The 13,793-nt window shown below is 54.0% G+C and overlaps 1 protein-coding gene and 1 long non-coding RNA gene across 2 annotated transcripts in view; one reads left to right on the plus strand and one right to left on the minus strand.

The window, feature by feature from the left end:
- Positions 1-13,793, plus strand: part of LOC148218001 (uncharacterized) — a 477,621-nt gene that overhangs the window by 270,811 nt on the left and 193,017 nt on the right. The window lies entirely within an intron of this gene.
- Positions 11,388-13,792, minus strand: LOC148218005 (uncharacterized). The gene is made up of 2 exons (XR_015800607.1): positions 13,620-13,792; positions 11,388-11,773 (listed from the first exon to the last, which is right to left on the minus strand). It is a non-coding gene; the product is annotated as an uncharacterized LOC148218005 (long non-coding RNA).

The following is a 13,793-nucleotide window of genomic DNA, read 5'->3' on the forward strand; positions in this document are numbered from 1 at the left end:
ACGGTTCAAAGAGACCCTGCCATGTCACAATGGCCCAATGGTTCCATGTGTCCCTTCCTGTCACAATGGTCTCAGGGTTCCATTTGTTTTCTCAGTCTGACACTGGCCTCAGGATTCCATGTTTCCCCTCAGTGACACAATGGCTGCAGGTGTTCATGTGTCCACCAGTGTCACAATGGCTCCACAGTTCCATGTGTCCCCTCAGTGTCACCATGGTCCCACAGTTCCAAGAGCCCCTCCTGTATCACAATGACCAAATGGTTCCATGTGTCCCCTCATGTCACAATGACCTCAGGGTTCCACACTTCTCCTCAGTGACACAATGTCCCCAGGCTTTCATGTGTCCCCTCAGTGTCACTTTGGCCCAGGGTTCCATGTGTGCCCTCAATATCACAATGGCCCCACGGTTCCATGTGTCTCCTGAGTGTCACAATGGCCCCACGGTTCCAGGAGGCCCTGAGGTGTCACAGTGACCCCACAGTTCCATTTGTCCCCTCTGTGTCACAATGGCCCCAGAGTTCTCTGTGTCCACCCAATGTCACAATGTCCCCATAGTTCCATGTGTCTCCTCAATGTCACAATGGCCCCAGGGTTCCCTGAGTCCCCTCAGAATCACAGTGTCCCCACGGTTCCATGTGACCCCTCAGTGTCACAATGGCATTCATGGTTCCACGTTTTCCCTCAGTGTCACAATGGCCCCAAAGTGTCATGTGTGCCCTCAGTGTCACAATGGCCCCACAGTTCCACTTCTCCCCTCATTGTCACAGACGAGCAGCACTGGAGTGGGAGCAGCACCACTGGAGGGGTTGCAGCTGCACTGGAACAGGAGCAGTGGCTGTGGAACAACAGGGGAGAAGCTGTGGAACACAAGTCCTGTGAGGAGCAGCTGAGGGAGCTGGGAATGTTTATCCTGGGGAAGAGGAGGCTCAGGGGAGACCTCGTCACTCTCTACAACTCCCTGACAGGAGGGTGCAGCCTGGTGGGGGTCGAGCTCTTCTCGTAGGGAACAGGGACAGGACAGGAAGACACAGTCTTAACTGCACCAAAGGAAGGTTTATCCTGAACATGAGAAAAAATTTATTCACAGAAAAGGTGATTGGGCATTGGAATGGGCTGCCCAGGGAAGTGATGGAGTCACTTGTAATTGGGTAACTGCACCACCTAATTAGTGGTTTGTCTTCATTTTCTTTTGTTTTTACTCAAAGTCAGGATTAAAACCACGAAGGAGGTGAATTTCCTCGTGTTTGGGTTTGGTTGTTTAAAAAAATCTTATCTAAAGTACAGAGAGTTCGGCAACACTTCTCGCTAACAGCTAAAAGTGAGCAAAATGGAGGCGAGTTGAGCTAGGTACAAGGTCTTTTAAAACTAAACAGTTCAATTAAGAACTAACACCTGTATTATTTATACTTTTGACTCAACAACCAACCTCCTCTGACTCAGAGTGCAGCACTAACTGTCCAGCCAGAAACGACTACCTGAAACCATGAAGAAGAAGGAAGACAGAAAGGAGATGACACCCCAAATCCTCCATCTTGTCTCATATCTATTACTATATTTTAAAACCTTCACATTCCAAACCCTTCACCATGTGAAATCACACACTTCTATTCCAATTGCACACCTGTGACCTTAACTCCATCACTCAAATTTGGAAGCCTTCTCCAAGGCCTCCAGTCAAAAGCAGGGTTCTCCTGGGGTCAGTGCCAGAAAGCACAGAAAGTCCAAAACTCCCAGGTTTCTGTGACCAACAGATCTGGAACATTCCTGACCCCATGGAAGCAACTGGAACATTCCTGACCACATGGGATTTCCTGGAATGATTCCTGACCCCATGGAAGGGTCTGGAACATGCCTGATTCCATGGAAGGTCCTGGAAGATTCCTGACCTCGTGGATGCTCCCAGAGCTGTTCCTGCAGTCCCTGACTCCATGGAAGAATCTGGCACATTCCTGATCTCAGGGGAGCTCCTAGAACATTTTTGACCCCCTGGGCGTTCCTGGAGCAGTTCCTGACCCCATGGAAGCAACTGGAACATTCCTGACCCCATGGAAGCTCCCAGAGCCATTCCTGCAGTTCCTGACCCCATGCCAAGGGAATCTCTCCCCGGGGAGCTGTGGCACAAATGAACCCAAGCCTGGACCCCTCACTCTGCTCAGGGTTTATTGATCATTGCAGGGACATTCCCGGGGCTCCCAGGGCTCAGGGTTCCTCCAGGGATGGGATCTCCTCGTGCCACTGGAGGGGGCAGCACTCGGGGTCACCATCGGCTCCATCCTAAAAGCCAGAGGCCAAAGCGTGACCCCCCCGTGCCCCCGGGGACAGCAGAGCGGCCTTGTCCCCTCCCCTCCCCGGCAGGAGCAGGGAATTGGGGCCTGGCTCACCTGGGACAGGACTCGGCTCCTCAGATCCAGGTGAGCCCCAGATCTCCCCCCGGGATGCCCCAAACCCTCCCCGAGCCCCTCCCGGCCCCCCAGAGCCCCCCAGGCACAAAGACAGCCCTGGGGACAGCTCTGGCCATTGTCCCCCGCACACGGAGCAGGGACAGCCCCCTCGGTGTCCCTCTGCGGGCCCCGGGCTCTGCCCACCCCATGGGGCTGCAGGGTCCCCCCAAAGCCCCCCAGGAGCCTTTGGGGGGCTGCAGACCCCCTGAGATTGCTCACCACAGCATCCCGAGGGGCAGCCACCACGGGCTGGGGACAAAGGTGGGGTTAGGGCGGTGCTGGGGGACACTGGGAGGCACTGGGGCACCCTGGGGTGACCCCAAGGGCCGTGGCCGTGCCAGGGGAGGGTCTGGGCCCCACAGAGCTCCGGGTCCTCACCTCAGACCTCTTCACTGGAAAGGCTCTCACTGTTCCCTGCAGAGAGCCCAAGGGACGTCATTGGGGTGTCACCTGAGCCAGTGACGTGTCCCCAATGACAGTGAGCTGTCCCCAAACCCAGCGAGGTGTCCCCAATCCCAGTGAGGTGGCCCCAGTCCCAGTGAGGTGTTCCCAGTCCCAGTGAGTTGTCCCCAGTCCCAGTGAGGTGTTCCCAGTCCCATTGAGGTGTTCCCAGTCCCAGTGAGGTGTTCCCAGTCCCAGTGAGGTGTCCCCACCCCAGTGACCTGTTCCCAGAACCCAGTGAGATGTCCCCAGTCCCAGTTAGGGATGGGAGGGTCGGGGTGAAGGGGGGCCCACAGTGATGGTGAAATGGGGGAATTGGGAACCCCATGGGATTGGGACAGAGGCTGGGCTGGGGCTGGAGGTGTTGGGGGGTGGGGGAGAAGGAGGAGGAGGAGGAAGAAGAAAGAAGAAGGAATTTAAATGGGAGGGACACAGCCTGAAACATGGGGTGGGGGAGTGGCAGGAGAAAATGGGACAGGGAACAAAACCTGAGGGATTTGGGCGGGGCATTGGGAGAGAAGGGATGAGAAAGTGATTTGGGGACATCCCATACGTGGGAATGGGAAAGGGCAAGGGGGAAAGAGGGTGGGAAATGGACGGGGAATGAGGCACTGTGGGGTTACTGGGGTATCTGGGATAACTCGGATTGCAATGGTTCCCTCTCTGGGAACAACTGGAATGCACTGGGGTGGGTGGGAATACAATGGGGTGCCTCTCTGGGAAGCACTGGGATTTACTGGGGAGCACTGGGGGGCAATGGAGGGAGCCCTGAGGGAGGAGGTCTGGGCCCAGAATTCCCAGTACTCACCTTGCTCTTCCTGGCTGTGGCTTCCCCCTGCGGAAAGACAGGGACACATCAGCGGGGTGTGCCCAGCCCCAGTAAGGGATGGTGTGCACAAACTGGTTCCCCGTTCCCACAGTGAGGTGTCCCCAGTCCCAGTGCTGTGTCCCCAGAACCCATTGAAGTGTCCTCAATCACAGTGAGGTGTCCCCAGAACTCAGTGAGGTGTCCTCAGTGCCCGTGAGGTGTCTCCAGTCTCAGTCAGGTGTCCCCAGTCCCAATGCGGTGTCTGCAATTCCAGTGACCTGTTCCCAGAACCCAGTGAGATGTCCCCAGTCCCAGTCAGGGATGGGAGGGTTGGGGTGAAATGGGGCCCTCAGTGATGGTGAAATGGGGGAACTGGGGACCCCACGGGATTGGGACAGGGGTGGAGAAAGGCCAGAGCTGTTGGGGGGTGTGGGGGGAAGGAGGAGGAAGAGGAAGAAGAAAGAAGAAGGAATTCCAATGAGAGGGACACGGAGCCTCAAGCATGGGGGGGGGGGAGTGGCAGGAGAAAATGGGACAGGAACAAAACCTGAGGGATTTGGGCGGGGCATTGGGAGTGAGGGGACGAGAAGGGGATTTGGGGATATCCCATACATGGGAATTGGAAAGGGCAAGGGGGAAAGAGGGTGGGAAATGGACGGGGAATGAGGCACTGTGGGGTTACTGGGGTAACTGGGATAACTCGGATTGCAGTGGGGACCTCTCTGGGAACAACTGGGGTGCACTGGGGTGGGTGGGAATACAATGGGGTGCCTCTCAGGGAAGCACTGGGATTTACTGGGGAGCACTGGGGTGCAATGGAGGGAGCCCTGAGGGAGGAGGTCTGGGCCCAGAATTCCCAGTACTCACCTTGCTCCTCCTGGCTGTGGCTTCCCCCTGCGGAGAGACAGGGACACATCAGTGGGGTGTGCCCAGCCCCAGTAAGGGATGGTGTGCACAAACTGGTTCCCAGTTCACACACTGAGGTGTCCCCAGAACCCAGTGAGATGTCCCCAATCCCAGTGAGGTGTCCCCAACCCACTAAGGATTAGGGTGCACAAACTGGTTCCCAGTTTCCCCAGTGAGTGCCCTTCCATTTCCAGAACTCACCACGATGATGGAACCACCCCCTGTGTCCACGTCCCGGGGGGCCGTGGCAAGGGGAGCTCAGGACTGGGCCTTATGGGGCAGGAGGGAGACAAGGGGGTCCCCAAATCCCCCAGCCCACCGCTGACCCCGAACCAAGGAGGAAAATCCCAGAGATCCAAACCCAAAGGATCTCCTGCTCACCAAGAGGAGGGAATCCTGCACCGGAGCCGGGGTCGTGCTGACAAATCAAACTCCGTCCGAGATACAGAGAGCATCGTCTGCCAGGCCAAGCGTCTGCCCGGGGGCACAGCAGGATGGAGAAGAGCAGGGCCACGCTGAGCACAGCCACCTTCATCTTCCTCTCGCACTGGGCAGCGCTGGCTGAGGCTGCAGCAGGGCAGGAGCACCTTTATCCCTGCCGGGACTCCTCCCTGCGCCCTCCCTGACAGCCCCCAGGCCAAAGCCCGGCTTGGCACAGCCCCCAGCCCTGGCCACAAGCCCAGCCCTGGCACAGAGTCCATCCCGCCTGTGGCACGGATCCAGCCCCGCTCCCCGCATCCCTGCAGCTTCCTGCACGGGGCAGCTGCCCCTGGAGGGGACCGGGCACCCGGGGGACCGAGGGGGGCAGGCAGGGATCCAAAGGCAGCTGGGGACCCTGTGGGGACACCCCCACTCCAACACAATCCATCCTCCAACAGCCCCCAGCCCCACACCCCCCATCTCCCGGTACCCCTCCCCTCCCAGAGCGTTCCTTGCAGGACACCCCGGAGCTGAGCCCGGCCCCAAACCTGGAGTGTCAGAGCAGGATTGTCCCTGTTCCCACTGCAGCCCCTGGGCTCATTGGGGTGCACTGACCCCTCTTCCTGGGGCAGCAGCACCCCGGGATCAGGGAGAAGGGGCAGGGGGAGCACAGCGGGGTCAGGGGCCATGGCAGCAGCTGGGGGACCGGGATCTCCAGTCCCTGCAGGTGCCCTGGGGAGCACCGGGCAATGGTGGCACTGGGACACCGGGGCTGGCCTTGTGGCAGTGCTGGGGTGGTGGCAGTGCCCGGCTCCAGCCCATTCCTGTCCCTGCAGCCCCAAACTGCTCCAGGCCCCCAGGGGAAGATCCCCGGGCAGAGCCCCTGGCACAGCCACGGCCACCGTGTCCTGCTGGATCAGCCCAACCCCGCTGTGCTGAGCTGGCCCAGCCATCGGCTCCCAGGGGCTCTGTGCCCAGCAGGGCTGTGGCTCCAGACCGGGCTGGCACTGGGACACAGCTCCCGCAGCTCCCCTGGCCCCAGGGATGGCCCTGCCCTGTCCTGCCCTGCTCCCAGCGCTGGCCCTGAGCTGGGGCTGACCTTCCCAGCCCAGGGTCCTGCGCTGCTGTCCCAGCTCAGAGGCCCCTGTCAGGGTCACCCCGAGGACACAGATCAGTGACAGTCCCTGCCAGGGCTGCCACGAGCTGCCAGTGCCTCCATTCTCCACTGACATTCCGTGACATTTCCAGGAGATGTTCCCTCCTCACGGGACACTGACCTCACAGAAGGGACCTGTTGTGGCACAGGTCAGAAAATCCTTCAGGCACCTGACTTGACTGTTTGCATTGGATTTTCCTGCAGAGCCAGCAGTGACCTGGAAGATTTTCTCATCCCAGCAGGAATCACCGCCTGAGTGATTCATGGAGCTGGATCTGGCCCCTTCCCTCTTCCCAGGAAACCAAGAGCTGCCAGCACAGCTCATCCTGCTGCTCCCAGACACTCACAGCTTTTGCTAATGGATCCATTTCTGATTTTCCAGTATTTTAAATCCAAGAACCACAAATATTCACAATACTTCAGTTCTGGTGTGAAATTATCCTGCTTTGAGGCAATAAATCCTGCTTGGGGCAATAAATCCAGGTTCCTTCCTCCAGTGCCTGGCAGTTCCTCTCTGGGAGCCAGGAATGGGGACACTGGGGATAAGGATGGGGACACTAGGGGCAGGGTCGGGGACCGCAGAGTGGGATAAGGACAGCAGGGGCAGAGATGGGAACAGCAGGAATGGGAATGGGGACACCAGGAGTGGAATGGGGACAGCAGGAGCAGGATGGGGTCAGCAGGACTAGAATTGGGACTTGCCGACCACACCCAGCTCCATCCCTCAGGATTCATTTCCCACTCTGTGTCCCATGTCCGAGGTGTCCCCAGGAAGGTTTGGCCACGTTGGGCTCCTGGAGGGGCAGTGGGATGGGGGGAGGGGTCAGGCCAGGCCTCATTGTGCCCAAAGGTCCTTGAGCGTCCCAAAATTGGGGCTCAGGATCTTGGAGAAGTTCCCTGGCCATGACATGGGCATGAGATGGCCGTAAGATGAGAGTGACCATGACACAACCACAACCCTGACCATGACATGATTTGGACCAAGAGATGACCATGGGTTGGCCATGGCAAAACCATGGCTTTGAGGTGACCCTGATGTGGTCGTGGCCATGAGATGACCATGAGGTGACCATGACATGATCATGAGATGACCATTACAGTGAGATGACCACAAGCATAAGATGATGGTGATCAGGAAATGACCATGACCATGAGATGGCTGTGACCATGAGATGACCACAAGATGACCTTGACACCACTATGGCCATGAAATACTGAAGGCTGTGAGATGACCATAACAGGATCTTGACCTAGAGGTGACCATGAGATGACCCCAACACACCATTGCTATGTGCTGATCAAGACCATGAGATGATCATGACACAGCCATGGCTGTGAGATGATTGTGACCATGAGGTGACTGTGAGGTGACCATTAGGTGACCATGACCATGAGGTAATGGTGATGACCATAACTGTAGGAAATAAGGAATGCCTTAGAGAATAAGGGCCTCTTCTATTTTTGTTAAATCCTGTTCACTATGTTCACTTTCATCCACCAAGAGGCACTCTGGGAAGGGCTCAGCTGCGGGTCAGATGGCCAGAGAGTGGGGTGGTGGTCACCTCGTGTGTGAGGCAGTGATGGGCTGGGGAGATGCGTGGACACCACATGATCAGAGAGCTGACTGGGTCAAGGGACACATCAACAGTGACACTGCAGTGACAGGCAGCCAATGTGGGCTTGTTTCAGTAAAGTTTGGGTTAAATTTCAGTTATGTTTGAATGACACAACATAAATGATGGGCCACCTAACCGGGGAAGGACAATTTAGCCAACCTGAGGAGCAAGCAGCAGCAGTCCCCAGGCAAGTATTCAATGAAGTTAAAAATTTTTGTTAAAAGCATTGGTCTATGTAGCAGATGGCAGCAATCCTAACTCAGAGTATACTAATATTAGGCAAGAGCCAGGAGAGACATACATGGAATTTATAGACCAGTTAAAACAAGCATTGGAAAAACAAATCCCTGATGATAGGACCAGCAACAAACTGTTAGAGACATTGGCAGTAGCTCATGGTAACTCTGAGTGTCCAAAGGTGTTGCACGCCCTGCCACGAGAAACACCACTGATGATCCTCCAGATGATCGAGGCATGCAAACGTCTCGGGATGAATGTGGCAGTGGTACAGGCCCCGGTCATGGGGCAAGGAGTTGCAAAAGCCCTGGTGGCTGTGCAGTTTCCTTTTAAAGCCCACAATCACAGTACCAACCCACATGCTTTGCATTTCTGAAAAGACTGTCCACAGAGAAAAGGGAGATACGCAGTTCCTGGTCAAAACGAACCCCCGGCTAAACAATTTTCTTTTAAAGGCAATTTCCCCAGGCTGCCATCAAAAAAACTTGCACTGGAGCATGAGCCGGCCTCGTGCTGTAACAGAAATCCACAAGCTGATGATGCTGATGACCACCAGTGTTAGTAAAAGAGCCTGAAACAAATCAAATTTTAGGACCATTTCAATTAATAATTGGGACAGGAATGCAGTTGTGTCTCCACAGATAGAGGACCTCGGTGGTACCAGCCAAAACCATCAAACCTTACCTACAGCCATTAAAGGACTGCCCACCAGAAAATTCCAGTACTCACAACTCCTAACAGCAAGTCTTTAGCTAACATAACACACCAGGAGACTTTATGATTATCTGTTCCCACCCCAAATAACCCCTCTTCAACATGGCTGGTAGGTCTGGCAATAGATGAGTGGCCAGTAAATAAAAAGGCCATCTGTAATATGCAAAGGAACAGTCCCATTGGTAAGCTGAAATACAATCCTGTAGATTTTTGAGATTCGTGGCCTCGCAGCCTTCCACATGCACCATTAGAGGCTCAAGAATTGGAACTGTTTGGCTCAGCTCGAATGGATTACTGCTTTACCTTTCATTATATAAAAAGAGTTCAATTGGTAACATCTAATGGTGCTAAGCCCCAAATTGTAAAACCAGATGAACCAGCACTGTGGGATGTTTCTCCCCACCATCCAAGGTATAAAAATGAGAGCCTATGGTGCAATTATACCTCATGACATCCATCTAAATCGATGCCCTTTGCAATTACCAGCAGGCACGTTTCTTATTTGTGGGGACAGAGCATGGCCTGCCATTCCATCTCGTATTAAAGGCAGCCCATGTAGCCTTGGTAGGCTTGCTTTACTAACTCCCAATGTCACAACACTAATTGGCAATGACAAAAATAGGGAAATAAACCGCTTTGCACATCAATTCCAATTCGACTGTACCAGTGAAATAGAATTTTGGAATAGAGGACAGAGGATTGTTGCCTCTGCTTTTGTACCGTGGGTAGGTGCTGCACAAGCAATAACGCAATTAGGAAAATTAGGATGTTGGTTATGTAAATAAACCAATGCTACTTCTATCTCTAAATGACCTTTTAACAGATGTTGACAGCCTAAGACACACAACGTTACAAAACAGAGCTGCCATAGATTTCTTGCTGTTGGCACACGGATGCCAAGACCTCGAAGGCATGTGCTGCATGAACCTTTCAGACCATAGTGAGTCTATACACAAAAGTATTCAAGTCCTCAAAGATGGGAGTCAAAAAGTTAAGAATTTATGATGACAAAGACTGGTTTGATGGACTCTTTAAAAGTTGGGAAATCAAGGGGTAGGTGTTGTCTATAATGAATACGGGGTTACTTATCTTCATAATTGTTGTCATTATACTGTGAGTTGTTCCTTGTCTGTTAGGATGTTTTTACAGAGTTTTACAAAAATCTTTCAGTTCTATTTTTACAGTTAAACAGAAAGGGGGAGATGTGGGAGTCAGCCTGACCAGTATCCCAGGACAGGCAACCATCACCAAAGAAAAATTATATCCCAACCCTAAACTTTGGGAGGCATTTGTTTAAGTTGTGGTGACCTCAGAAGAATGTTATGAAGAGTTATGGGATTGCCTATGTTAATACCTCATGCATATTCCTAACCCTCATTTCCCAGTTAATTATCACCTCTCCCAGTTCCAGACTGTTCTCCCTTCCTTGTATCCCCATTGGCCCTCAGCTGATGCAATGTTCCACCCAACCTACCCCATTGGATCCTACCTGCCCTTACTCCACCTCTGCCCCACTTTCCCCTTTCCCCATTGGACCCTAAGCTCAACTCTACCCCCTCCCTTACCCCATATTTACACCTTGGACCTCCCTGTATCTTTGTCTTCAACCCCAGGCTCCTAAAGTGACCTTGTCCTCTCAGTTGTTGTATTTGGATTTTTGGGCCTCATCCCACATTTACTTTCATTATTAATAAATTTTTTTATATTTCTGAGTTGTGGTTGTTGTTCCGTTCTTCTTTAATTTTTGCCACTTCTGCCCTGATATCCGCAAAGCCTAAAAAGGATTGTTGGGGACCACCCTCGACCCCTGATATGAGATGACCATGACAGAACTGTGGCCATGAGATGACCATGACCATGAGATGACCATGACACAACCATCATCCTGAGATGACTATTACAGTGAGACGACAATGGACATGAGATGATGGGGATCAGGAGATGACCAAGAACAAGAAATAACCATGATGCAACCATGACTGTGAACGAGATGATGGAGATCAGGAGATGACCATGAGGTGACCACAATATGACCACTGCTATGAAATAATTGTGGCCACAGGATGACCATGACCATGAGATGATGGCGATAAGGAGATGACCATGACCATGAGATGACCATGACCATGAGGTGACCATTACTGAGAGTTGACCATGAAGATGAGATGATGGATATCAGGAAATAAATGACCATGACTGTGATGATGACATGACTGTGACTGTGAGATGACCAAGAGACGGCCATGACTATGAGAGGACTGTGACCATGAGATGATGATGACACAGCCATGTGGTGCCCAGGATCATGCAGTGACCATGAGATGACCATGACACAACCATGGCCATGAGGTGATCAAGAAATGTCCATGACTGTGACCATGACATGATGATGACTGTGAGATGACCATGGGCATGAGGTATTGTGACCAAGAGATGACCACGGCATGCCCATGACCATAACATGATCCTGGCCATGAGGCGACCATGAGCATGAGATGATGGTGATTGGGAGATGACCATAAGATGACCATGAGTGACCACGTGATGAACATGAGCTGACCACGATCTGGCAATGGTCTGGATCTCCCCAGATCCCATCACTCCTCTCACCTCCCAATTGTTATGAATGAGAGACAAAAGTCTCGATATTCAGCAAAATTTAGATTGCTTTATTTGATATAGAAAGAGCAAGCAGCGCTGGGGAACGTGAGGGGTCACCGCCCACTCCACACTCCATCCAACCTTGGTTTGCAGCCTCTTCTTATACTATGGTTTCTCATTATAATCATTAATTTTGGGTTTTTTTCTGTCATAATTTTGCCAAGTAAGCAGTGGTGGTCGAATAAACATCTGTATCCAAACTCACAAAGCCTCTGGGCGATAGTCAGTCTCACAGATAAACATCTGGTCTTTGTAGACAACCACCAGGGAAATCTGGAAGTCTGGTCCTTGAGATAGGCAGCAGTGATCAAACAAAGGCAGGAAGGACTATCCGGAAGTGTGATTTTGCAAGCTGGCAGCAGATATAACTTATCTGGGAAACATAACACAACACAACATAACGTAACATGATGATTTAAAACAGAATGATTTAATCATATATTTTCCTTTATCTAGCGTCCATGCTTCACTTCAGACCTTAGTATTCTGGTTTATACGAACCCCAAGACTTTTGTGATTAACACGAATCTTTTATCAATTACCACAACGGGAACCCCTGAACCCCCATTTTTGGCACGGGGACAGCCCCGTACTCCTTTCCCCTGCACCCCCTTATCCGAGACTGGGATTCCCCCGCACCCCCGTCAGTGCTCTGAGACACCCCTGCACTCCCATTCCCGGCCATGCTGCCCTTCCCAGACCCCAGATGCGCTCTCTTCCTCGGCTTTTGGACCCCCAGATCTCCAAAATTTCTGCGTCTCCCCAGTTCTCCATTCCCGGCGCTTCCTGGAAGGGCGTTTCAGAGGGTCCCCCGGGGTCCCGGGGGGTCCCAGGGGATCTCAGAGGAGATCCAGTGGGAACAGATGAATTCCCTGGAATTCCCCTTTACTCCCATCTCGATTTCCCTTCGCCCATCCTGTGTCCCCGGGATCCGCCCGCCTCTCCCAGCCCCAGCTCCCTCTTTCCCGTGACTCAGGGACCCCCTGGACCCCCATTCCTGCCTTTCCCAGCTCTCAAAATCCACTTTTCTCAAAACCGAGGACCCCTGGACCCCTTTCCTGGGCACAGTGACCCGCTGGAGCCCCCATCCCGCCTCTCCCAGTCCTTTCCTTGAACCTTGGAACCTTCCTGAATCTACCAGTTCTGCTCCTGACTCTTGGACGCCCCCAGACCCCCCAGTCTCTGCGTCCACCCCAGTTCTCCACCCTCTGCTCGTCCTGCGGGGGGTCCTGGGAGGTCCCGGAGGGGATTCAGAGGAATTCCCAGGGTTTCCTCTGTCCCCTCCCCCTCCTCACGTTCCCCGATCACTTTCGCGTCTCCCGAGCTGCGGCTTCGGGATCCGCCCGGGGACCGGTGACCGCCCCCTGCACCGGGACCCTCCTGAACCCCCGTTGCTGGGAACAGGGACCCCCCTGCACTTCCAATTCCGGACGAACTCCCCTTCCTGGGCACAGAGACCCCCTTGAACGTTCATTTCGGGACACCGAGACCCCCTGTACCCCCTTGCCCAGTCGAAAAATACCCTGAACCCCCTTACCTGGAACGTGGAACCCCCTGAAGCCCCATTCTCGTACACGGAAACCACCCCCGAAACCCCATTTCCTGGGAACCGGGACCCCCTGAACCCCGAGTTACCGGCATGGGAACTCCTAGAAAACCCCATTTCTGGGCACGGGAACTTCCCTGAATCTTCATTTCGGAGGAACTGAGACCACCTTCCCCAGTTCCGGGACCCCCTGAACCCCCATATTCAGGACCGGAACTCCCCTGAACCCCCAATTCCCGCGCACCAGAACCCCCTGTATCCCCTTATCCAGCACCGGCACCCAACTGAACCCCTTCATCCAGCACCAATGTCCCCCCGCACCCCTTTCCCGACCCTCTCCCTCTCGGAGACCCCAGTCCCCCTTTTCCTTGTCCTCGGGACCCCCTGGACCCCCATTCCTGCCTTTCCCAGCCCCCACTCTCTATTTTCCTCAACCCGTGCCCCCCCTTTCCTGGGCACAGGGACCCTCTGGACCCCCCATTGCCCTCAACCCCCTTTCCTTGATCCTGGGACCCCCTGAACCCCCATTACTGGGCATGAGGACACCTCCTGCACCCCCTTATTCGGTACTGGGACCCCCTTCTGGATCCCCGTCACGTCTACTGGGACCCCCTGCACCTCCTTCTCGGGCATTTCGCCCTTCCCAGACCCCGGACCCTCCCTTTTCCTTCACCTTTGTACCCCTGGATCTCTCAAATTTCCGTGTCCCTCCAGTTCTCCACTCCCAGAGCTTTCTTAAGGGGGGTTTCAGGGAGTTGCAGGTAGTTCTCAAAGGGCCGCCGGGGGATCGAGAGGAATTCTCTGGGATTCCGCCGACCCCTCTCCCCACCGCGCTCTCTCGGTCTCT

This window comes from Sturnus vulgaris, unplaced genomic scaffold (assembly GCF_052056855.1).
Source record: "Sturnus vulgaris isolate bStuVul1 unplaced genomic scaffold, bStuVul1.hap1 Scaffold_195, whole genome shotgun sequence".
Classification (NCBI taxonomy): Eukaryota; Metazoa; Chordata; class Aves; order Passeriformes; family Sturnidae; genus Sturnus; species Sturnus vulgaris.